At 42.3% G+C, this 25,107-nt stretch overlaps 1 protein-coding gene across 2 annotated transcripts in view; it reads right to left on the bottom strand.

Moving 5' to 3' along the window:
- The window catches only part of PCED1B (PC-esterase domain containing 1B), a 138,324-nt gene that overhangs the window by 44,701 nt on the left and 68,516 nt on the right, over positions 1-25,107 (bottom strand). For both annotated transcript variants that reach the window (XM_047865465.1, XM_047865464.1), the window contains exon 2: positions 2,091-2,274. The gene's annotated coding sequence lies outside the window, so the exon portion shown is untranslated. The remainder of the gene's footprint in view (positions 1-2,090; positions 2,275-25,107) is intronic.

Genomic DNA, 25,107 nt, shown 5'->3' with positions numbered 1-25,107 from the left:
TCTCATGCCATGAAATACTCTCGGTATCTGTCTGTTTTCTCTTATAAGGATACCAGCTACTGGATTAGAGCCCATCTTAATTCAGCATGACTTCATCTTAACTAATTACATTGGTCAAGACTATTTCCAAATATGGTCACGTTTACAGGTACCTGGGGTTAGGACTTCATCATACCTTTTGGGGGGACAAAATTCAACTTACAGCGAGGCCTTATGCCCTTTTCCTTTCATCTTCTTGGAAGTAGAGCAGCCATCTAATGACCATGAAGCTACATTCTTGAGAAAAAGGTAAATAGGCTAAAGACAATGGAAAAGAGAGCTGGGGTAAGGGAGGTATCTGATAGCATCACAAGATAACTAACTATTGTTGGCAACCACGAACCTCTAGACCTCTTCATATGTAAGGAAATGACCTGAAGTATTATTTAAGCCACTTCCATGTTCTTCATCGCTTGTAGCCAAAACACATCCTAATGAATATACCAAAATTCCACAGGTATATAATAACAAGATTAGAAAAAGAAGGTAATAAAATTTTCTTGATCTAGATTCCTTAAATTTAAAGGGCTGTTCTTTATTCTAAAATTATGTGGTTTTCACTTTTTGTTGTTAAAATGTCCTTTTTTTAAAGAAATGATGGTGATTATAGATTGTCTTTTTTTTTTTTTTTTTTTTAGCACTTGAAAAGGAAGCAGGGAGAGAGGGAGGAGGGAAGGAAGAGATTTGGGGTTACTCTTCTTCTAATTTTCAAAAATCTTTATATTTGCTTGGGAAATCCAAAAGTCTACGACAAGAAGAACGTTGGCTGAACTTGCCTTGAGGGCCTAGAAGCAATAATCTGCCGGAGCCTCTGGCACGGGCTCGATGGCTTTTCAACTTGTTGGCTTGAAATCCAACATGGTGGGAGTATCTGTATCGTGGGAATCTGCAAATAATAAATCAAAACCCTTCCCCCTCAGTTGTTTACTGGCACACGCCTGTCTCTTGCAAGTGTCCAGGAGGTCAGGAATTTCTTTGGAAAGCTAGCAGGTCATATTTTCTAGGGTATGGTAAGCTATCAAAAACTGGGTTGGAGGACTGTAACTGTCGTATGCTCAATTTCCTTGACAGGTGTTTTCCGTAAATACAGGCTGACTTAGGTTTAGATTTGTGACATGGGCTCGGCCACTGAAGTGGCCCCCATTTTCTAGGTCCCGGACATACAAATTAACTTTTTCACAGGAAACACAAGCACATTTTCTGCCACCTTAGATTTCTTGAAAGATTTATGCCAATTTCTTTAAGGTTTTTTCTCTAAGGCCTTAAAGCAAAATATAACATATTTAAGAATTTCACCCTCAGACAGACAGAGCAGAGATAGTTCAGGCATTTTCTACGTGCTTTCTGCCCACCCCTTTACCTGTACAGAACCACCAAGACATGAACGCTTACTTGACATTATAATGTTAGATACCTGAATTGTAAGTACTCCAGTTTTCCCTAACGGACAAAAGTTCACTCTCTAATTGGATATTTAACATTCCAAGGACATCACATATGTTATGTAATTCGATGTTAATTTTCTTTATGTCACCTGTGTTTTCCAGATGGCAAAGTGTGTAAAAACCATCTTTTAAATCATTACCAGAAACAAGGAGACACCCAAAGCCATTTTAATTTAGCTTTTAGCTTTCAGGCAGACCTGAATCTCATTCATCTCAATAAGACATTCTATTCTGTGGACAATCTTGGGAGTGATGAGTATTGGATTCTTGCACGTTTACATGTCTTAACTTATCTACATCTTACGGACAGCTGGGCGTTTCTCCTCTTCAGGCTGTATGGTGTAGCGATTAAGGTCTGGGGTTCTGGATCCCGCTTGGCTTACATCCCAATTGTTCCATGATTAACTGCGTGGCCTTGTGCAAGTTACATAAGCCTCCATTTTCCTCAACCATGCAATGGGAATAATAGCGATAATATCTGCCTCCTGAGTTACTGAAAGGCTTAAACACAAGATGAGACATGTAAAGCACTCCCTGTAGTATTAGTGTAAGTTTAGCTCTCTCAGCATTTAGGTCGATGGCTTGCAGTGCCTCACTGCCATGTACCTTTGAATTCCTCGGAGTCCTCTCTGTCACCCAAGCAATCGCGGGGATACATTCAGTTCTAGCATCTCTTCACCAGGAGCACCCCACCTCCAAGCTTTCAGCCATCTTAGTTGCTCTTTTCTGGACTACCTTCAAGCCTCACTGGCCCTCTCTGGTTTTCAGATTTCGAACTGAGTTCAGCCCTCTGGAAGAAAAACAAAACAAAAACGCCTGCTTAGAGACACAGAACCATTTGTGACTTTAAAGTTACATCAAACCGTTCTTTGGAGAGGTTTGCGAAGACCTCAGCCTGTTATCAGTAGGACTGGACTGGTATTAGCACCCGGTTCTGCACTGATCTTGGATTCACTTCTGATTCTGAAGGGGGGAAATTACAGGATGTTCCTTGACAGGACTAAGATTGCAGAAGGGTTGTGATGGTTGGTGATGATGTTCTGTCCTCTGTTTAGCAGTGGAAAAAAAAAATTGAGTTGTTTCACTTAAAAAAAAATTTTTTTTTTCCAGTAGAGGCGATAACTTAGACTGAGGGGGTAAAAACAGTTCTAGATTTAAAAGACTTTAGAGATTCAGCATTCGTTCTATTATACATGGTTTTTCTCTCTCCTTGTCTGTAATTAAGAGAGATACAATGGAGAATACCTTCACTAGCCAGAACTCAACTCCCTGAAACTATATTTAAATATATTAGAAATATATATTTTCAGGAGGTAACATCAGACTGGCTGACCTCAGTGATTAATCAAACATCAAGTTCCAGGGTAGGTACTAGTAAAACTTAAGTCAGCCCAGCCTTTCATTCTTGATACACAGAACATTGTACTGAAAGCGAATCTCCACGGAAGTGATTTTGCCTGTTTTGTTCTGTGCCTCTGGAAGACCACTTGGCACATAGTGGGCTTTTGGTAAATATTTATCACATTCATTGATAAATGAACGAATGCATGGTCCCGGAAAAATGAGAAGCGAGATTCAGAATTACAAGGCAGAGGCATTGTAAGGTCTGTAATCATCAACACTATATTGGTTTTATGGAAGGGAACCAGGCCTCTTAACGCGGAACAGTTGGCTTATAGTGTTTAGAAAGATGCTGACAGAGTACTGACTTTTTTCTTTTTTTTTTTTTATAAAGGGCAGATTAACCAGAAATATTATTTCATCAAAATGGTCCACCGATTGCAACTAATTGAGGCTTTAAGTTAAAGAATAAAAGTGCTGACTCTAAGGTTATGAATTATTGCCATCAGCACAAACCTTGTGTTTGATAATAAAACTTTATGGAAATGTCTCCCTCAGCTGGCATTGCCAGATGTTCTGGTGAACTTTGATGGTCCCTTGTTTCATCTCGGAGAAGAGGTCACCCCAGTTTAAACTCCATACTCATTTTCTTGCTCTTAATTGAGGCTAACTAACATTGTGAGCCTTTCAGAGATGTGGAAGATCAGACGCAGAGAAGGGAAGCTGGAGATTAGCCGTCAGGGTCTAAATTGTGGTTGTGACCTTATGGTGGGTAAGTGGGCACTTGATAAAGCAAATTATGGCAGTGTTTCCATTTGTAATTTGTGTCATCTAGATAGTATATCCTTATCCAAATTTGTGTCCTTAAGCCTTGTTGACTTGTCAAAACTAAAAATGATAGGCAATTGCCTCACAAGCTTTTTTTTTTTTTAGTGTTTATTTATTCTCGAGAGACAGAGACAGAGTGCAAGCAGGGGAGGGGGAGAGAGAGAGAGACAGAGGGAGACACAGAATCTAAAGCAGGCTCCAGGCTCTGAGCTGTCAGCACAGAGTCTGACACTGGGCTTGAACTCACAAACCACGAGATCATGACCTGAGCTGAAGTCGCACGCTTAACCGACTGAGCCACCAAGGCGCCCTGCCTCACGAGCTTTTGTAAACATTTTGCAAAAAATGTAATGCATTTTTCTATCACTCGGCATGAAGAGGTTCAATCTTATACCAAATCTATGACCCCGGTACACTTGACGTGCTTTCACTTTTTTCTATTTTTCTTCTTCGCTTTATTTTTTGAGATGCTGACAAGAGCTCTATGGCCTATTTGACTGTTGCCCTTGCAATGTTTGGAAGTGTTAACGCGATCTTATCAGGCCTCAGCAGCCTACAAAATTTCTTGTGGCACCACTCCATCTTCTCAAAGGGTAACTTAGTATCTCCCCAACCCCACCACCAGCCCCTTCCTATTTATTTTGGGGACTCCCCAAAGAAGTGCTTCACATTTGCTCCCAAGCCTGTCTGTTAGTTACCGCATGGCGTCCACCATATCTTTCCGCTGGCTGCCATTTGACTTAAACTTCCACTGCCAATTGCTACTGCCTGAGCGAAGAATATCAGTGTTCATGCAAGAAGGGTGTGAGTGTGGTGCTGGGGTTAGTGCAGAGGAGGGCAGAAAGGCCATTTCTCTAATTTTCCTTGCTACACTGGCTTACATGAGTCTTTACCGATCTGGCTACATCCGGGGTCCTTTGTATTCCTGTAGCTTCTGGCCTTTACCCTCACTCAGAATCTTACAAATTCTCTCCTGGAAATAATTCTGTCAGGATCTGGCACTCATTCCCCAGCTAGAGTCTCAAACATTCTTTTGGAAACATTCCCTGAGTTTCCTGTTGCTATGTCCCACCCTCCCCTACCCCTCTGAGGTGGGCTAAGGCACCATTCGGGGCAAAGATGACGTAATCATCATCTCTGCCCTCACCTTTGGCACTCCCTCTCCAGCTAGACTCAGTCACGAAGCAGAAGCTCCACACGCACATGAGAATTTAATGCGAGGGTGACGAGCGTGCAGTGACAAGACAGGGGAAGTGTGCACGTTAGTAGTCAGTTGGCCAAATTGTCTCCTACGGAAGGAAATCTTTTTCTCCTGTTTCTGCAGGGATGAAACCAAATCTAACAACCTTGGGTTCTGCACACAATATAATCTCCTTCAGTGCCGCATTTAGGTGGGCACTACCAGGGGCTTGGGGGTTCGTCATCCCTCTGTTGAATCTAAAGGGCCTTTGTGGAAATTTTTCTTAGGGACACCGAGTTTCCTCACATGCCCCCGGATGAGTACTTGTGAGTATTTGTGTTTGGTAGGTGTCCCCCACCTAGTAGCATCCCTTTTCCTCTCCTCCAGGGCCATGGAGAACATGCAGTCTAAGCCTCTCCACAGGCTTCTCTGAGTTGATAGCTCCATCTGGGACTGCTCAGCCTGCCCCAGGGGGACGGTCTTATTTGTTCTCTCTCCTCCATTTCCTTCTTTACTCAGTATCCTCTTGCTATCCCAAGCAGATAGCTCTGACTTCTCTTCCTTAAGTTTTCCTGACTTCAGCGAGTTTGAGACCCGGATGCTTTTTACACATGTTTATTCATGTATTTAGTTTGAGAGAGAGAATGAGAACGGGGGCGGGGGAGGGGCAGAGAGTGAAGGAGAGAGAATCCCAAGCAGGCTCCGAGCTGTTAGTGCAGGGCCCAACATGGGGCTCGAACTCGTGAACTGTGAGATCATGATCTGAGCCGAAATCAAGAGTCAGACGCTTGACCTACTGAGCCACCCAGGTGCCCCTGAAACCCAGAGGCTTTTAAGAAGAAAGAGTCCTGAGCAATAATATTTAAAGAACCATCCGACAGGACACACCTATATTAAAAGGAGCAAATAGATAGGTTTCTGAATTCCCAAATGGGATTTCCATACATTAGAAATGTCTGACCCACATCTAAAAATTATGATAATACCCTAGATAATGACCCAATAAAATTAATTATGAGGTTTTGGCTCCTTTGGAAAAAAGCTTTGAACGAATTTAATTCATGGATATGAGCATACTGTGCAAGTTAATATTGATTTACCAACTCAAATAATATGAGCGCCCCAGAGTGAATAAGTACTTTGACATTGAACTTGGTTTTGCTGCCCGGATATTATGGGCACTTGGCCACTTTGCTTCTAGGATAACGTAGTGTTAAAAAAATAAAATAAAAAACAAAGAAAGAAAAGGAAAAGAAAATTAAATTTCTAAGATCAGATTCCTGAGATAAAGCCAGTACCATATGTTAAACTGGAAAGATTCTACTCAACTGGCAATTCAGTTTTTCCATAATTTGTGATTCAGTAGTAGAGGTACTAAGCATCAAAAATACAGAATAGGAGATGTTAAATGGATCAGGGATGTTAAATGGATATTTTAAGATAATTAAAAGTGTTATAGTATCTAGTTATATAAGATTGCATAGTTTTATAAATAAGGTATAAAAAGGTATATAGTTAGAAGTGTTATAAATAACAGTAAATGTCATTTGTTTGGGCTTACTATGTACCAGAAACTTTGCCAGAACTTTACTGACAGTATCTCATTTAATTTTTTTTTTTCAACGTTTATTTTTGGGACAGAGAGAGACAGAGCATGAACGGGGGAGGGGCAGAGAAAGAGGGAGACACAGAATCGGAAACAGGCTCCAGGCTCTGAGCCATCAGCCCAGAGCCCGACGCGGGGCTCGAACTCACGGACCGCGAGATCGTGACCTGGCTGAAGTCGGACGCTTAACCGACTGCGCCACCCAGGCGCCCCTGACAGTATCTCATTTAATCGACGCGTTAGCTAGTTGCAATTCTCATTTTACAGATGAGGAAACTAATGCTCAACAATGTCAAGCGACTTGCCCAAGTTAATACAGTCTGTTAGTGGCAGGCCCAGGATTTGAACCTGCCCATGTCTGACCCCAGAGAGTATGCACTTAACCAACATGCTATGAGACAGGACAGGAAGCCACTTAAAAAAAAATAAAATTAAAAAAAAAAAAAAAGGATTACATCTCAGGTTTGCAAAGTGTCCAAGAATGACTTTCCTATCTCTTTTTAAAATTGTCGCATTCACACAGATGAGCTAAGGCTCTGAAAAAGTAAATGCTCGAGAAGAGGAGGAGCTGAGAGCAAATGGGTCTGATGTATGCCAAGACCAGGGGGTGAAGTATACCAATGAGCAGTCTACTAGAACAGGGAGGAAGTAGAAGTCTCAGGGAGTTAAGGTTGTTAGCCCAACGTAGGTACATGGCTCTGAATGATTTGTGATTCGCTGAATTCAGCAAGAGGGGCCCTGTTATTTATAATGTAGCCAGGAAAATATGTTTTCTTTATGGGATCAGACTGGACTGTCTCTGCAAGAGGGTCAAGGGGGCAGAGAGATGCTACTACAGGGAAGTCACACACAGGACCCGGGGGAGTGGGGTTTCAAGAGAAGGCAGGGTACCAGGAGTACCCACAGCAGAAACCTGATGTGGCTGCTCTTGTCCCCACATCCACGTTGTCTGGGAATTCCCCACATCAGTAGCCGGTCCCAGCAGAATCTAGGCTGCTGGCACTGGAGTGGAAACAGGTAGTTTGAGGCATGAAGCTGAGGCAGAACAGGGATCCTCAGCATCCGTGCCTGAGAAAATCCTGGCTACAGCCTGCGCTTACAAGGCACCAGGTAGATAAGTACCAGGAAGTCAGATGTTTGATGTGCTTTGTTCTTCAACTCCCTCCTCCCCATTTTCCCTGCTCCCAACAGAATCTACTGGATTATGTCCCTGTGTGTCCCGAGGGCAAAAATCAGATCTCAGAGACAGTCCAGTCCGATCCCATAAAGAAAACATTTTCCTGGCTACATTATAAATTACAGCGCCCCTCTCACTGAATTCAGCGGATCACAAATTATTCAGAGCCATGTACCTACCTTGGGCTAACCCTCAATCTGTTCCCATCTTGCAGAACATGCTCCAATCACCAATTCTCCCCTTCGAATGCGGTCCTGGAAATGTTTCATCCCACCTGTGGCTTGACCAGCAGGGAATACAGTGAATGTGCTGCTTCCCTGAATTGCATCTCAAGCTTTCAGTACTTGTCACTTAAATCGCCTCAGCGTCGCAAACGGCCACATCATGCCTGAACTGAGTGTGTGGCCATTGAACACCGGCTAGATCTTTCTCACTTAAACAGCAGCTATCCCACCAGACATCCATCCTATGCCTATGAACACCCAGTTACAAATAAATTGTACGTGGGTAAAATTAATTTCTTTGAGGCGTTAGTGGCCTAACATCCCAAACTGCTGAAATCAGGTTGAATTCCAGCCAGTTGATGGTGTCATCGACACCAAGGGTGTCAAACTCTTCGTGCTCTGTGATCCCTGCGGATAAGGTAAACTGCCTTCTGTGTCTTCAGTAAATTAAGCAAAATTCAACTACAGCCAGCAAGCATTTATGGAACACATATCGTGAATTAGTCACTCTTCTCAATGCAAGGATGATTGAGATGTGCTCATGATGTATGGATTGACTAGGCAGAACTAGGTAGCAAGGGGCTGGTGGCCCGTGGGGGAAACAGGCATGAATATGGCTAAGTAGGAGGTGATATGAGTAAACTCTTACGAAAGCCTAGAAAATTTAGCAACTCACCGAATTGTTCTAGCAGTGGTGCCGTTTCCCGTATACGTAATCTTCACAAAACCTCTCTGTTTTCACATTGCCATCTGGTTGCTGTGGTATCCCGTTCAGCCCGAAGCTAGGTCTGCCCAGCGCAACTAGGCCGGCCGATTGACTGAGGACTTTGGACCACGCGTGCTCGTCACAGCAGAATGTGTAAATTTGATTTGTTTAAGGGTGTTGGTGGCCGGGATTAATACATGAGAAATGTACAAGTATCTCATCCTACCAGCACCGTGTGTGACTTTAAGACAACAACAATGTGAAAGACGTTGCACGAGACGGAGGCATCTCACACGCTGCCTCTTCTCGAATGCAAAGATAACTAGGAAGCAACAGGGAACAAAGGGACCTCCGTCTGCAAGGGTGACTATAATAATGGAGGGGTGTCCACTTAACCATTCGACGATCGAGTGACAGTGCAGATGGGCCACATGTCTGCATTTTGTTGCCAGCCACCAGGCATGACGACACAATTTTTGGTAGCGAAGCTAAAGTAATTATTTGGGCCATTGACTAATAGTTCCTTTATGTTGCCTTCCTGTAGAGGGAGGAGGAGAACGAGGAGGAGGAGGAGGAAACCTTTCTGCCCACGGTTTTTACTAGGCTGCCAGATTGACATCCGTGGGCCTGGTTCACATTTACTAATCTGAGTCTTCGCAAGAACAAGAGATTACCCACTCAGGTATGGAGGTTCTTGGTATTTTACACTGAAAACAATGACTCAACCCTGGATATAACTGAAAAGGGGGAGAGGTTTCTTTCATAGCTGCTAACGCCCATTCAGAGCCTTCTTTTCTCTCTTGACACTCTTTGTCCTAAGAGAGCCTTATGCAGTCCTAACAGGAGTTGGCCACAGGCCCTGGTCCTGAGGCAGACACCTAATTACACCTTCTCCAGGCAGGATCCCAAGCTCAGACCTTTCCTTGAGCCTGGGTTGCGTGTAAGGTTTGTGCTCTCTCGGTGAGGCAGCTCAAAGATTTTCAATGGACTTTCTGTTTTGCTTTTTATTTCCTTTCCTCCCTCTCATTCGTCCCTCCTAAATCATTCAAATATTGTATTACTAAGGCTCAAAACACAGTTCTCGGCCAAAGTGAGGATGACATAAAATTCTCAAAAGACGTAATAAAGATGAAATCAACTGTTAATAGAGAATCAATGGAGCACATGGAGTCAGGGAGTCAAAAACTGGTGTTGGAACAGTTGGACATTCATATGCAAGAAAAAAGAGAGAACTTTGACTGTACCTTGAACCATCTATTAAAATGAATTCAAAATCTCGTAGACCTAAGTGTAGAACGTAAAACTGTAAAAGTTCTAGAATAAAACATAGGAAACATTATTTGTGACCTTGGGTTAGTCAAAGATTTCTGAGATATGACAGAAAAGCACAAACCAGAAAACAGGAAATAATAAATTAGACTTTATCATAACTGATAGCTTCTCTTTAAAAGACACTGTTAAGGGGCGCCTGGGTGGCTCAGTCGGTTAAGTGTCTCACTTCGGCTCAGGTCATGATCTCACAGTTTGTGAGTTCGAGCCACACGTCAGGCTCTGTGCTGACAGTTCAGAGCCTGGAGCTTGCTTCAGATTCTGTGTCTCTCCTTTTCTCTGCCCCTCCCATGCTCATGCTCTCTCTCTGTCTCTCAATAATAAATAAACGTTAAAAAAAAATTTAAAAGACACTGTTAAGAAAATAAAGACTAGCTACAGAATGAGAGAAAATGTTTGCAGAACGACACATATCTAGCCAAAGACTTGTAGCCAGAATATATAAAGAACTTTCAAAGCTCAGCAATAAGGAAACAACCTAGGAAAAAAAAGGAAAAAAGATGTGAAGACCCTTCACCGAAGGGGATATATAGATGGTAAATGATCACATGAAAAGATGCTCAGCGTTGTTAGTGATTAAGAAAATGCCAATTAAAACCATAATGAGATATCACCTATTAGAACGGTTAAAATTAAATGAAACTGGGGGGTGCTTGGGTAGCTCAGTCAGTTGAGCGTCCAACTCTTGGTTTCTACACGAGTTATGATCCCAGGGTTGTGGGATCATGACCCGAGTTGGTTTCTGAGCAGAGTTTGGAGCCTGCTTAAGATTCTCTCCCTGTCTCTCTTCCCCTCCACTGGTTATGCTCTCTCTCTCTCTCAAAAAAAATTTTTTTTAATAAATAAATAAAATGAAACTGGTAAGAGCAAGTGCTAGGGAGGTTACAAAGCAACCAAAACTCATACTATTTTGGGTGGAAATATAAAATGGCATAGTACTTTGCAAAACAGTTTGGCAGTGTCTTATAGTATTAAACATACACTTACTTTATAACTCAGCCATCATCCACTGAACTCAGATAATCGAAAATCATATTCATACAAAAACTTGTTTCCTAATGTTACAGCAGCTCGATCCAAAATTGCCAGAAACTGAAAACAAGCCAGGTATCCTTAGGGGTAAATGGATCAACACACTGTGGTACATCCATACAATGGAACACTACTCAGCAACGAAAAGAAACGAACTCCTTATATAGGCAATGATTTAGATAAATCTCAAATGCATTGTGCCAAGTGAAAAAAGGGTACATATTTGTACCTTGAAAGGGTACATATTTGACGAGTCTATTTACACAAAGTTTTGGAAAAGGCAAAACTATAGTGACTGAGAACAGACTAATGATTACCAAGTCTGGGGTATAAGGAAGGGGATTGACTACAGGGAGGTACTGGGGAAGTTTTGGGGTGGCAGAAACATTTTCATCTTTATTGGGATGGTAGCTACATGAACATACACCTACACAAAAATTCATCAAGCTGTACATTGAAATGTGTGCATGTAACTGAAGGTAAATTATTTCTCGATTAGAACACTTAAAAAATAACAGTGAGTCAAAACCATTTTCAGATACATGGAAATTAAGAGAAGTGGTTGCCAGAAGAGTAAGAAATGCTGCCAGATGGGAACTTGGATCTTCAGGAAGGAAACAAGCGTCCCGGAAATGGTAAATATGGTACAACTGTATGGGTTTATTCAGTTTTCCCTTCATATATCTTCTGGTGGACGCAGGTAGGATACAGAACACCTGCGTCATGGAGGGGGATGGTGATGGGAGGGGATTTTGTAAGAAGCAAAGAGAAAGTCGCTAAATCCATGGGGGTTTACTAGCTCCTAAAAATTTAGCTCTAGCTGGGTGCCACGGTGCAGGGGAAATCCAAACTAAGTCTTCACGATGCTGAACAACCTGGTAAATAAAACAAATTTGAGCAAGCTATTCCCAAACCTTGCTTGTTGGGCATTGGGTGTCCACGACTTGCCGTTAGCAGTTATTAAAAAATATTTGTCAGATAATTATGACCTCAATTTCCAATGTGAGTCTTCTAAGAATTATTCTAGCAAAGCTTCAATTAGTAAATGGAGGCCCATGACAGGTAGGAAATGCCAAAGTCTTGGGTCAAGATTTAAACTGAGGTCAATCCGATTTCCCGTTCTGCTGACCGACCAACACTACCCTGGTTTTACCTCAGACTGTGTTTTCCCATATATAAGTGGAGATGATAATAATGCCTATATCATAGGGTTGTTCCACGGATTGAAGGAGAAAATGTCTGCCAGTACCTGGGCTATAATGAGAACTCAATTAATAGGACTATACACACACACACACACACACACACACACACACAAGATCTCCAGTTAATACATCTGACAGCCAGTCAACGCTTAAAAGAGAAGGTGTGTAGAACCTTCTCTTTTGTGGATCCCCGCACTGTTCTATGACCAGAAATCCTAACTTTTTAAAAAGTTCATTTAATTATTTTGAAAGAAGAGAGAGAGGGGCGCCTGGGTGGCTCAGTCAGATAAGCGTCCAACTTCAGCTCAGGTCATGATCTCGCGGCCCAAGAGTTTGGCCCTGCGTCGGGCTCTGTGCTGACAGCTCGGAGCCTGGAGCCTGTTTCGGATTCTGTGTCTCCCTCTCTCTGACCCTCCCCTGTTCATGCTCTGTCTCTCCCTGTCTCAAAAATAAATAAATGTTAAAAAAAAATTAAAAAGAGAGAGAGAGAGAGAGGGAGACAGAGAGAACGTGAATGGGGGAGGAGCAGAGAGAGAGATACAGAGTGAGAGAATCCCAAATAGGCTCCTTGCTGTCAGGACAGAGCCTGATGTGGGGCTCGATCTCAGGCACTGTAAGATCATGACCTGTACTGAAATCAAGAGTCAGAAGCCTAACCAACTGAGCCATCCAGGTGCCCCAGGCAGAAACCTCATCTTAATCCCAACAGCCATCCAATCAACAATGTGTTTAGGTTATCATGGACCTCTTAAAGGCACAATAGCAATTTTCTCCTTGAAACGCACTAAACTACACATGGAAAAATTGTGTGAATTTCAACCAATCCTCAGGCTGTCTCCGACAGCTTCAAATTAGCAATGGTTACCTTTGAGGCTTACTCCAGCTGCATTTTTGGCCCCAAACCTGCTCCAGAGCAAAGGGCTGTCTGATTGCATTTGGAGCTAAATTTGGATTCAAGGATTTAAGCGGATTCCCCTAACATTTACTGAGCTCGTCTTATTTGCTGGACATCACGCTAGACACTTTTGCATATATATTTATTTTAATTTGTTTCAATGAGAATACTCTTTAGCGCATCTGCTGCATTTCCCGCAGATGGTTTCCTCAGTGTTTCAAAACATATGAAAAACCTGAGAAGTATTTGTGAGATTCTTACGATCATTTTTCTAAGATCTGAAATCTTTCCTTTTAGATGAATAATATTTAAACAACTGATAAAAAATAGTGTCTCTTATCTGGGAATTATATTTTTCTTCTAGTATTTCAGAGATTAATCATATTCATCCTAAAATTAGTAATTGTGGATCTTCTTTGGCAGGATGGCTCAAATAGCATTATAAATATCATGGACATTATGTCCCTCTCCTCCTCCCACCCCATGGTCATAGGGAAAAAAAAATTATGTGTTTGTATACAAAGCTAAAAAATATATATAATAAAAAACTTTCCAAAGAGCACTGTAAGTTGTATATTAGCTTTGGGGGAAAATTATTGACAACTCTGACAAAAAAAAAACGGCCTCGGAACAAACCCACAGGTACAGTTGGGTATCTTCTCAGCCTTGTCCGTTTCAAATTGATTTCTTCTTGCCACGCCTCAACGTGGTTCCCTCAGGGACATTTCTGTTTCCTTTGGGGTCTCAGGAGACCCTATCTTCCTTCCTCAATACTGCCAGAAGAGAAAAGAGAGCTCACAACATGCCAGTCCTTATCTTTTACAGACGTGATCTCCTAGCAAGAGTTCTGGAAGAAGGTATTGTCATCTCCATTTTATAGGAGGAGGGTCAGAGACTTTAAGCAATTTGCCCAAGTTCACAAAGCCAGCAATGAAGATCTGAGACTTACACCCAGGTCTTTCTGGCCACAAAGTTCATGCTGTTTCACTATATTATCCTGCTCTGCCACATCCAGAATCAAATTCAAAATTTATCAGCCTAGCACTCATAGATTTCCTTGATCAGGATCCAATTTTGTACAACCAGTCTTATATTATCCTCAAACTTCATCCAAGCCAACCACCATACAGCTTTCCTGATTTTCTGTCTCAAAGTCGGATGTATCTACTGGTCTGGAATACCTTTCCCTTCTCCTGTCCCAAGCTTGCAAATTCTTCAAGGCTGACTATGTTTATCTTCCACAGGACCCGTCTGACTCCTCCAGCTTTTCTCTTCCTAAACATTTGATGAGTTTGGAAGTTGATATCCCTTGTCCCTCTGCCACACCACTCCAGCTGCCTTTCTTCCAGAGATGAATGGTTCCCATTGCTAGCAGGCAGGCTGAACCTGGAAGATGGGAGCATGGCCTTGGTCTGAGCAAGGCTGGATGGAAAAATCTGGCAACTGACATAGGACTTCTGCCCTCTAGTCTGAATCAGAGCCTGGAGACCTGCTGCAAATAGCCTTGGGACTAGTATCAATTGGCCCAAAGGAGTGTATGGGCCTCTGAAGGGAAAGAGATAGCACCAGCACAGGCAGGTGCTCCTGGGATGTCTACTGGGCTCCTTGGTCTTTCAAGAGAGCTGAATAAACGGGCCAAGTCTTCTCCATCCCTAAGGCTGAAAGACCAGGGGCGTTTGCAGCCAAGGAGACCATCAGGATGGAGGTAGCTTCCTTTTGGTGTTCCATTTAAAAGATCTATTATCAAACACAAAAATCACCAGGACCAGATGGATTCAGAAATAAGTTCTAAGTGATCTTTAAAAATAAGCAAATAAGCCAGGTAATCCAAAAGTAATAACATACTTTTTCAGAAAAATGAAAAACAAATCTTTAGTATCCTCTTACATATTTGTCTTCATTTTTTTCACCTCTGTTTAATGTTCATCTCCTCCTCTAGCTCACCCGAAGCTACCTCATCCCCCAACCCCGACACATACACATTTAGCTGCCTTCACGGACTTGCTGCTTTCAAACTTATTTCTCCTTGCCTTGTCCCTAACCACCCTCTGTCATCAAAATGTCGGTTGCTGTAGCCGCTGGTCAGGCTGAGTTTTAGGAGACCCACCTTCCCCTGCTCAGATCAAACAGACAGTTTTGCCCCTGGGGGGCTCCCTTGAGCTGGACAGCTCCTCGTTCCTCCCTGGGCTCTGCTACTGCGGGTAGAGAGAAAACCCAACAGAACATTATGCAGATTCCTGTCTCAGTTAAGATGTCTCTGGTTCCAGTAACAGAATACCAACTCAAACTGTCACAAACAATGCATTCTCTTCTACAACTTTAAGTAGAGGCAGGCCATAGGGGTGGTTGATTCAGGGGCTCGGCAACATCATCTAGAATCCAGCTTCCTTCTTCTTCTGTCCTCTATTTATGGTACGAACTTCATCCTCGTCCACGTACAGGATGCAAAGACGATTGGCTCCTTCCGCAGGCAACTCCAGCAAACCCCACCTGACATCTCAGCTCATTCACAGGGAAGCGGCATGGTTGCCTTTGACGAGTTGTCTGAGGGGCGACTGTTAGAAAGCCAGCCCCAAGGTCCACTTCAGCTCCACCTCCCAGAAGGTCAGTGAGGAAATCTAGCACAAGTGCCTCCGGAATGCCCAACAGAAATAAAAGTCATCACCAACAGAAAAACCTTTTGGATAAGGGTGATGCTTTCGATTTTGACTACAGTTCATCCCGACTAGTTTTTTTGTTTTGTTTTGTTTCTGTAAAAAGACTTCCCTCTTGGATTGAAGGAATCCATTTTATGGAAGGAATGATTGAGATGAGCAGAACATTATTTTAAATTCTCTTCACAGAATGGATTGTGAATCACCTGTTGTCCTGACTCTGGCCAGTTATACTCTACTATGGTCAATTCATAGACTAGTGCTATTGACGTGTTTTTGAGGTAAGCTAAATGTTTTTGTCCATCTACATTTTGATTGGTTTAGTTTAAATTTTCAGATGGATTATTTTAAAAAAAAAGCCAGACATTAGTTAAAGCCAGTAAAAACAGGCTTTCTTCAGGAACTAGTACAGTAAAGAAAAAGGAATCGAGCATAGAACCGAGTTCAACGTTTACTTGTGTAGAGATGTAGAGACCGAGTGAGAGTCAGAGAAGTGGAAAATTACAAAAAGCAAATCGGGGGATTGGTCAACATGATTAGGCCATTGGGGTTTGTTAACTGGCTGTTATGGAAATAGGACTTCTACTGCCTGAAGATTGGATAACAGGTGTCCTATCTTCAGGTGTTGACTAGAACAAACAAATTATTTTGTCAACCTTGAGTTTTCCTAGGCAGAAGCTTAAGGGGGGATGTGTTTTTCTACAGATGTGGCTTTGACCTACTAGAAGCCTTGATAGTGTTTGTTTAAGGTGTGTGTGTGTGTGTGTGTGTGCGCAAAAGGGGTTGATGAAATCATTTGAGATGAGAATAAAGGACAGTTTTCAGATGTAACCTAAAGAGATCATGCTACAATAATTATCTTGTACAGTTGTTACCGTACGATTTCTCTTTGTCACAGAACCTACAATTTTGTTTACTAATATAAAGTCCAATTAATACTACACATTGAGCTTTTTAAATTTTTTTTTCAACGTTTTATTTATTTTTGGGGGGACAGAGAGAGACAGAGCATGAACGGGGGAGGGGCAGAGAGAGAAGGAGACACAGAATCGGAAACAGGCTCCAGGCTCTGAGCCATCAGCCCAGAGCCTGACGCGGGGCTTGAACTCACGGACCGCGAGATCGTGACCTGGCTGAAGTCGGACGCTCAACCGACTGCGCCACCCAGGCGCCCCTCACATTGAGCTTTTTAATTGAAGCAGAGGACCAATAGAACATTATGCCTCAGTCACCCCTGAAGACATTGCTTAGTAGTAGCATAATATGCACATAACCGGCTCCAAGGGATAGCCTTGAGTCAGCTATCTGGAACTTTTTTTTTTTTTTAAAGAAGGGAGGTTTTGTGGATGCATAACTCAAATAAGTCAGGCTTTGCCCACCAACTTTAAGTGTTGATAGGAAATCAAGGAGTTAGTCATTAAAGTTTATAAATAGGCACTCGAACAAGTACATATAGGATGGATCTCTTTAACCACATGAATCCTTTCATTGTAGAAAAATTATTGAAACAACTAGCAATAAATGATCTGTGTTCTCTCTGGGGTTGTTAAAAGAATATGTGTCAGATTAGTTATCAGAACGTTTTCCCAATACACACACACTCTTTGGAGCTACGTATGTGGAAATGTGAAAACCTTCATAAAGCTGACAGAGATGAAAAGCAATTCTAGAAAAGTTGCCCATCATTCATTTATTATTGTTTGTAAAATTTTTTTATCTTGGCAATCACAAGAAACATTATGTGGGATAATATGCTATAGAGAAATGGGGTAAATGTTACACTAAATCAGATATTCCTCTGGTGAATCTGGTTCTATACTGTATGCTAAAGCTTCCATAGGAAAAAAATCATCTTATTACAGATCACACTGGGGCTTAGGTATGCCAGTACATCTGGGTGAAAATTAATTAAAAACAATTCTAGTTAGGAATTTGCAAACCGGTAGTGAAATATTTAGTGCCTGGCACACAGTAAGCATTCAGGAAATATATGTTAGGCCAAGTTTTCTGTTTTAATTTTTTTAACGTTTATATATTTTTAAGACACAGAGAGAGAGAGAGAGAGAGAGAGAGCACGAGCAGGGGAGGGGCAGAGAGAGAGACACACACAGAATCCAAAGCAGGCTCCAGGCTCTGAGCTGTCAGCACAAAGCCCAATGCAGGGCTCGAACTCACGAACTGCGAGATCATCACCTGAGCTGAAGTCGGATGCTTAACTGACTGAGCCACCCAGGTGCCCCAAGTAAAGTTTTCAAGATGCGTATTTTTCCCACACATAAATAAACTAGATACTGAGTAATATTTACATTTGAACTGGTTGGATCACCCCTGAATAAGCATCTTTTTCAAGGGCACGACAAAAGGAAAGAAGCTCAGATTGTTCAGTTACAAAGAAATCATATCATTAATGTCACCCTTTCTCACTATTTCTTACTATTATACAGAAACATTTAACTGGAATATCCTGGCACCCGCCCTCCCCCCCAAAAAAACATAGCTGGGACCAAAGAAAGAAGCAAGAATGTCCTCTGAAGAGCCAGCTGACATTTTTGTAGTCAGAGCCAGCAGGGTTGAGAGCCCTTATCACAGAAGAAGCACACTGAGCCCCAAATCAAGCTTATTTAATCTCATTTAGCACAGGATTGCAATAATTTTATCTAGTTTCCATGCCAACAGGTTAGAAGGATTTTATTCAATGATAATTTCCTATGGGAGAATTTTAAAGCATTTTCTTTAGTTCATTTATTTATTTTTTTGAGAGAGAGAGGGAGAAAGCAAACGTAGGGGAGGAGCAGAGAGAGAGGAAGAGAGAGAATCCCGAGCAGGCTCTGCACTGGCAGTGCAAAGCCCCACGCAGGGCTCAAACTCATGAAGCACGAGCTCATGACCTGGGCTGAAATCAAGAGTCAGATGCTTAACTGATGGAGTCACCCAGGCACCCCTCTGGTAGAATTTTAAAGCATGTTTTAAGAAACACTAGATCCCTGGGGGCCCCATTGGTTAAGCATCTGCTTCAGCTCAGGTCATGATCCCACAACTCATGGGTTCAAGCCCCGCGTTAGGCTCTGAGCTGTCAGCATTGGATTCTGCTTTGGATTCTGTGTCTCCCTCTCCCTCTGCCCCTCCCCCTTTTGCGCTCTGTCTGTCTCTCTCTCTCTCTCTCTCTCAAAAATAAACACTTAAAAATAAAAGAAATACTAGAACCCACTGAGGAATCTTGTTTCATTTTGCCCTCAGTCCTAATTTTAGGACTCTTCCCTCTATCTCCAGTTGACTCCATTATATAATTGTTTACAACTCTATTTCCTCGTTTAGAGTAGGTACTTAATATACTCTATTACCATTTGTATTCTTTTCTCCTTCAAAGTCTTTCCAAAAACCTTGTACACTGTAAGCACACAAGGAACAACTTGTTAAACACAATGAATCAAAAATAGAGAATTAGGAGAGTTGATGTCCCGTTGGAAGCAGCAAGAAGCCACATATGGTAGTTACAGTGTAGGAAGAAACTAAAATCAAAGAAGAAAAGCCCAGCCATCTGGGGCCATTCAATGTAGGGACAAAGAGCTTCACATACCTCTGTGAATTGCAAGAAGATTAGCCCCTGTGAATTGCAAGAAGATTCAGAGAATAAGTACTTGATGCTCAAAACGACCACACTGAGTCATCAGAAGATTTAAGTGAGGAGCTATGTAATCAATTTATATAAGGAGGGGGGAAATGAGATACTATTTTTCATCTATCAAATTGGCAAAGATTTTTTTTTTTAATTTTTTTAATGTTTATTTATTCTCGAGAGAAGGAGACAGAGCATGAAGGGGAGAGGAACAGAGAGAGAGGGAGACACGGAATTGGAAGCAGGCTCCAGGCTCTGAGCCGTCAGCACAGAGCCCGATGCGGGGCTTGAACTCACGAACCATGAGATCATGACCTGAGCTGAAGTCAGACGCTCAACCAACTGAGCCACCCGGGCGCCCCAAAGATGTTTTTTTAAAGATAAAGCCCAGTGCTGATAAGGACACAGTGATGTAGCTATACTTATAAACTGCTGGATGGCGCAAAGAGTTCAAGAAAATGATTTTAAGAACAATGTTATAACATGTTTGCGAAGACATGTGACATGAGGCTGTCCATCACAGTATTAACACTGAGAAATTGTCCATCAATAAAGAAATATCCAATAAATATTTTAAAAATTAAATTACAATATTTCAATATCATATAAATGTATACATGTGCATTAAAAAGAATGCGTGCTTGTGTGAAAGGGTGTATGCCAACGTGTTAACAGTGGAGGGAGGTTCACAGATAGTTTTTATTTTGTTTCTTACAATTCTATGTTTTCCAATTTTTCACCAATATATACGAATTAATTTAATAAGCAGAAATAAGAAGAGATTTTCTTGGTGTTTGTTCAGGGGTAACCTTTAGTTATAGGAAAAATTCATTTATGTGGAGAAACCCGTGCCTTGACCATACAGTGTTAGACCTTTAGGAAATGTCCACTATGTGCTTCATGTTTGTTGGTCCTGAATATTCAAAAATAAAAGACAAGGTCCCCGGTCTCATGGAGCTTACATGGAGGAGACCAGATTTTACTCTAATGTTTATTGAACTTTCACTTGGGCTAGGCATTTTGCTTAGATTATCTCATTTAACCCCCACCATTATTCTGTGAAGTAAATTTTTTCTTTTTAAATTTTTTTAACGTTTATTTATTTTTGAGACAGAGAGAGAGAGAGAGAGCATGAACAGGGGAGGGTCAGAGAGAGAAGGAGACACAGAATCCGAAACAGCCTCCAGGCTCTGAGTGGTCAGCACAGAGCCTGACGCGGGGCTCGAACTCACGGACCGTGAGATCATGACCTGAGCCGAAGTCGGCCGCTTAACCGAGTGAGCCACCCAGGCGCCCCTAGTGAAGTAAATATTAATCTCATTCTCTTTCACATAGTGAGTGGCTGAGGCTTAGGGAGACCAAGTGACTTGGCCAAGATCACAGCCAAGTAGTGGCTCGTGAAGGAGAGCTCCAAACACAAGCACACTAGCTTGGGATGCCCTTCACCAAGACTATCTCAAAAAACTATACTCAAGGTGATGTGTGCTGAGGTGGAATGTCACTGGAACACATAGGATGCCTTCATAACCTACAGCGAGTGGAGGAAAGGATGGGAAGTCTACCTGGAGGAGGTGCTGACTTCAGAAGAGATCACGAATAGGAGCTGGGGCGAAGACAGGTGCAAATGGGTGTTCCGGTCGGAGGAAGCCATGCGTGCCTGCCTGTGCTCAGAGGCCCAGGGGATGGCTGCCCACCCAGGCAATGTTGGAGCCAGGGGGTGAAGGAGAATGATGACCCAGGCAGCAAGGCTGAGACACCATGACAAAGGGGCATATCTGCTTCACCCAAGAGTACTGCACGAAATGAAAGTCTCTTTCAGCTTGGCACTAATGGGTAAGAAAAAGGGTTAAGCAGGCTTTGCAAATCCCATCCCTGCTTGACTGATTGGTGCCATGGCAACCCAGCAGCAGCCAACACTTGTCAAGGCCTCTTCTTTGGATACAATAATAAACAGTGATAAAACATTACCTCAAGGCTTTATATTTTTGCCATCAGTTAAAATTCTGTTCTTGGCTGTGCTTAAGACTTCTTCACATCACAGCTGAGAGAGAGAGGGAGGGAGAGAGAAAGGTATATTCTCAATAATGTACTGGGAATGCTGCAGGCATCTGCTTTAAGACTTCAACGCCTTCAGCGTTTCAACCCCTTGAAAGGGGCCAAAAACCATGTGGAGGCAGAGTTCGGAAAGGGCTTTTTCCTTAAAAATAAAGACTTGACAGGAGGTGAACAATGACGCTGCATTCTGTTGCTTCCTGAAGCATCAGCCCCATGAGGTCTCTAGTAATGGCTGCCGTGGGGCGATCGCCACCCCCTCACCCCTCCTTTCACTTTTAACTCGCGCTTCAAGAGAGGAGCGCAGACTCACAATCATTGCTGTGTGACAGCTGTGTGGCGGGTGGGAATTGTTTCTCAAACAAATCCACAAATATTTAGATTTGGTGTCCTCCTCAGAGCCACTCTCAACCGGTACAGCCTCATCAAAGTGACAGTTCCTCACAGGAACCAAGAGCTTCTCAGCGTGGAGAGGTGACTGGACTGGGTTTGAATCTTGGCTCCCCCTCCTCCTAGCAGCTCCCCCTTCACCTCACCTGACCTCTAAGAGCTTAGTTTCCTGCTTTGTAAAATAGGAATTATACCCCTTCTTTTGCAGCATGGCCGACAGGGCTGGAGATAATGAATGTCAGTGCGAGGGGCGTGTATTATGTGTTCAAACACTGAAATGGCCTAGGCCCAGAGCCTGCCACCCGTGTGGCCATGTGTCATGAATCCTTAGATACACACTGTTTTTCAAGTTTTAACCCTTCTGAAATTGGGAGGTGTCCTTTTTTTAAAAAACTTTTTTTTTTTTTTAATTTAAGGGATGTGTCTTATAATATGCAATGTGTCATAGTTAATTAGCAGGGATTTTTCTGTCTCAGTGGATCACAAAGTAATGGAGCATCCTACAGGGGGCGATATCGTACATTAAACGATATAGGGTGGTAGTCCCTCCCAGCAAATGGAGCGTTTCAGTTTGGTTACAGGGCAACAGATAAAAAGAAAGAGCCAAACCCTACTCCTATTCAGGAAATCTCTGACAGAAAAGATAAGATTGATGGCAAGTACCCATCTCATCTTTCTGAGCTGTTGCAACCTGGCAACACATCTGTTCCTAAGAAAAGACCCATCACAACCATCCACCTACTCAGTCTCCTATGTGATCCATACCATCTGGTGCCACCTTTCCACGTCTCCTCAACTGTCCTTCCCGGCACCACACGTGATGCTCTAAAACGAACAAAAAAACAAAAAACAAAAGAGACTTAGAGATTTTCAGAGCTGTTTCTAAAACGGACCCGGAAATGTAATGAATATAATTTTCTGGGCTTGCAGAAACATGTTGATCACAGCAGCAAGGCTTACAGCGGGGAGGGGCGGAAGCAGGAAGATGCTCCTGCACACACACACATGCACACACGCACACACACACACAGACATGCACACGTTTGCTCTTGTAAGTAACAGAACCAGATTATGGAGCAAGTTAGGAGACACTTGCCTGGGGAACCAATCTATAAGGGGGCTAAAATGTCATTGGCATGAATTAGAACCATGATCCCAGCTAAGTCAGGTTTTTTTGTTTGTTTGTTTGTTTAATATATGAAATTTATTGTCAAATTAGTTTCCATACAACACCCAGTGCTCATCCCAAAAGATGCCCTCTTCAATGCCCATCACCTACCCTCCCCTCCCTCCCACCCCCCATCAACCCGCAGTTTGTTCTCAGTTTTTAAGAGTCTCGGGGCGCCTGGGTGGCACAGTCGGTTAAGCGTCCGACTTCAGCCAGGTCACGATCTCGCGGTCCGTGAGTTCGAGCCCCGCGTCAGGCTCTGGGCTGATGGCTCAGAGCCTGGAGCCTGTTTCCGATTCTGTGTCTCCCTCTCTCTCTGCCCCTCCCCCGTTCATGCTCTGTCTCTCTCTGTCCCAAAAATAAATAAACGTTGAAAAAAAAAAAAAGAGTCTCTTGTGCTTTCATTCTCTCCCACTCTAACCTCTTTTTTTTTTCTTCCCCTCCCCCATGGGTTTCTGTTAAGTTTCTCAGGATGCACATAAAAGTGAACACATATGGTATCTGTCTTTCTCTGGATGGCTCATTTCTAAGTCAGGTTTTTGAAACCAGCTCTACCTGGGGCTGAAAGAAACACAGGTTGGTCCCATTCCCACTAAAGGAGATACTGACTTCTGGGAAAAATAGTTAAAAACACGCAAATAAAGAAACAAAACCAAACTATAGGTGCTAAACCTGTCTCAAGTGAGTATTTTTGTGGTGCTTGTTAGCAAATCATATAACTCAGTTACACGATTGAGCACCAATCCTAAAATCTCATTCCTGACATTAGTACTTGTGATCAACAAGTTAAAACAACTGTCAAAACCTGTCAAGGATGTAAGATTTTGCTCTCCTTGCATTCGAGCAAGTTTGTCTGCCACTGAGGGGACACAGGTTTCCGGATCAGATAGTTTGGAACAAGGAGGAGCAGTTAGTACCTTGCTTACAAGATGTGTGGCTATACAAGAGACCCTGGAGAATTGTCTCCCAACAATGGCATAGTGATGTGACCTAGTGGAATACACTATAGTAACGTTCACCCCACTAAACAAGCTTCTTGAAAAAGACATTGAAACATACTTATTGAACAGTATGTTGAAACAAACATATTGAAACATACTGAAAGAATACCAATGTGAAGAGGCAGATTAGACTGTGTAGGAAGTTCACATGGTCCAGCTCCTGTCTGGAGCAATTCGGGGTTAGTTTTCTCATGGAAATCAACTTGAATAAAAAGATCAACTCGTAGAGAAGGAAACAGGACAAAGCAAGCAAAGAGTAGTTATTTTTCCTCTTTATTCAGAGACACACATATCATGCATTTCATAATTCAGGGAAAAGCATAAAACTGGATGCTTTAAATTAGTTGGGAAAATTTTGGCCTAAAGACAATTCAAGGGTCAAAGCTCAGTTATGGAGTGCTAATCTTGTTCCTTTTCCAGCATAGATGGCTTTTCCTTTCTTTGGGTTGACTCTAACAGTTCCTTGTCCTTATACTTCAGGGATTTGAACGGGGAGAGAAAGAAAGTTACCAGATTTGAGATGAATGGAACTTGAATCATTTCGAAGTTCTATATCAAACTGATTGGAACATTTTGCATAATTTTAAAGTGTGTATTTCAGCTGTAACTCTAATTTCTAAACTCTAAGCACTTTTTCCCTTTCCTAGAACTAATACATTTGATTACTGTCTTTCATGTATTAGTCATTTTCTTAATAACTTTGACTAACTGGGAGCCTAATGCTATTTTGGAAGATAATATCTATATACTACTAGTAACCAATCTGCAGACCTTATTCAGTTTTCTTCAATTGTTCTTTCCAGTCCAAAATTCAATCTAAGTTCCATATTGCATGTAGTTCTTAAGTTTTTAAAATCTCCTCCAATCTGAAACAATTCCTTATTTTCTGTGCCTTGCTATTTTAGAGTTCTTCAGTTTGAATTGGTTTGATGTTTTTTTCATGATTATATGGAGATTGTGCATTGTTGGCAAGGAGATTAAAGAAGTGATATTATGCCCTTCTTGATGCAGTATATCAGGAAATAAATGAAATCAGTATGTCTCCTCATTGGTGATATTGTCTTTGATCATTTGGTTAAGGTGGTCTGCCAGGGCTCTCCACTGTGAAGTTATGTTTTTTTCTCATTGTAACCAGTAACTGTCTTGTGGAGAGATACGTTGAGACTATGCAAATATCCTATTTCTCATCATAGTTGCCCGTTAATTTTGGCACTCTCGC

The sequence above is a fragment of the Prionailurus viverrinus genome, chromosome B4, assembly GCF_022837055.1.
Source record: "Prionailurus viverrinus isolate Anna chromosome B4, UM_Priviv_1.0, whole genome shotgun sequence".
NCBI lineage: Eukaryota > Metazoa > Chordata > Mammalia > Carnivora > Felidae > Prionailurus > Prionailurus viverrinus.
This window is presented reverse-complemented; position numbering and strand designations above follow the sequence as displayed.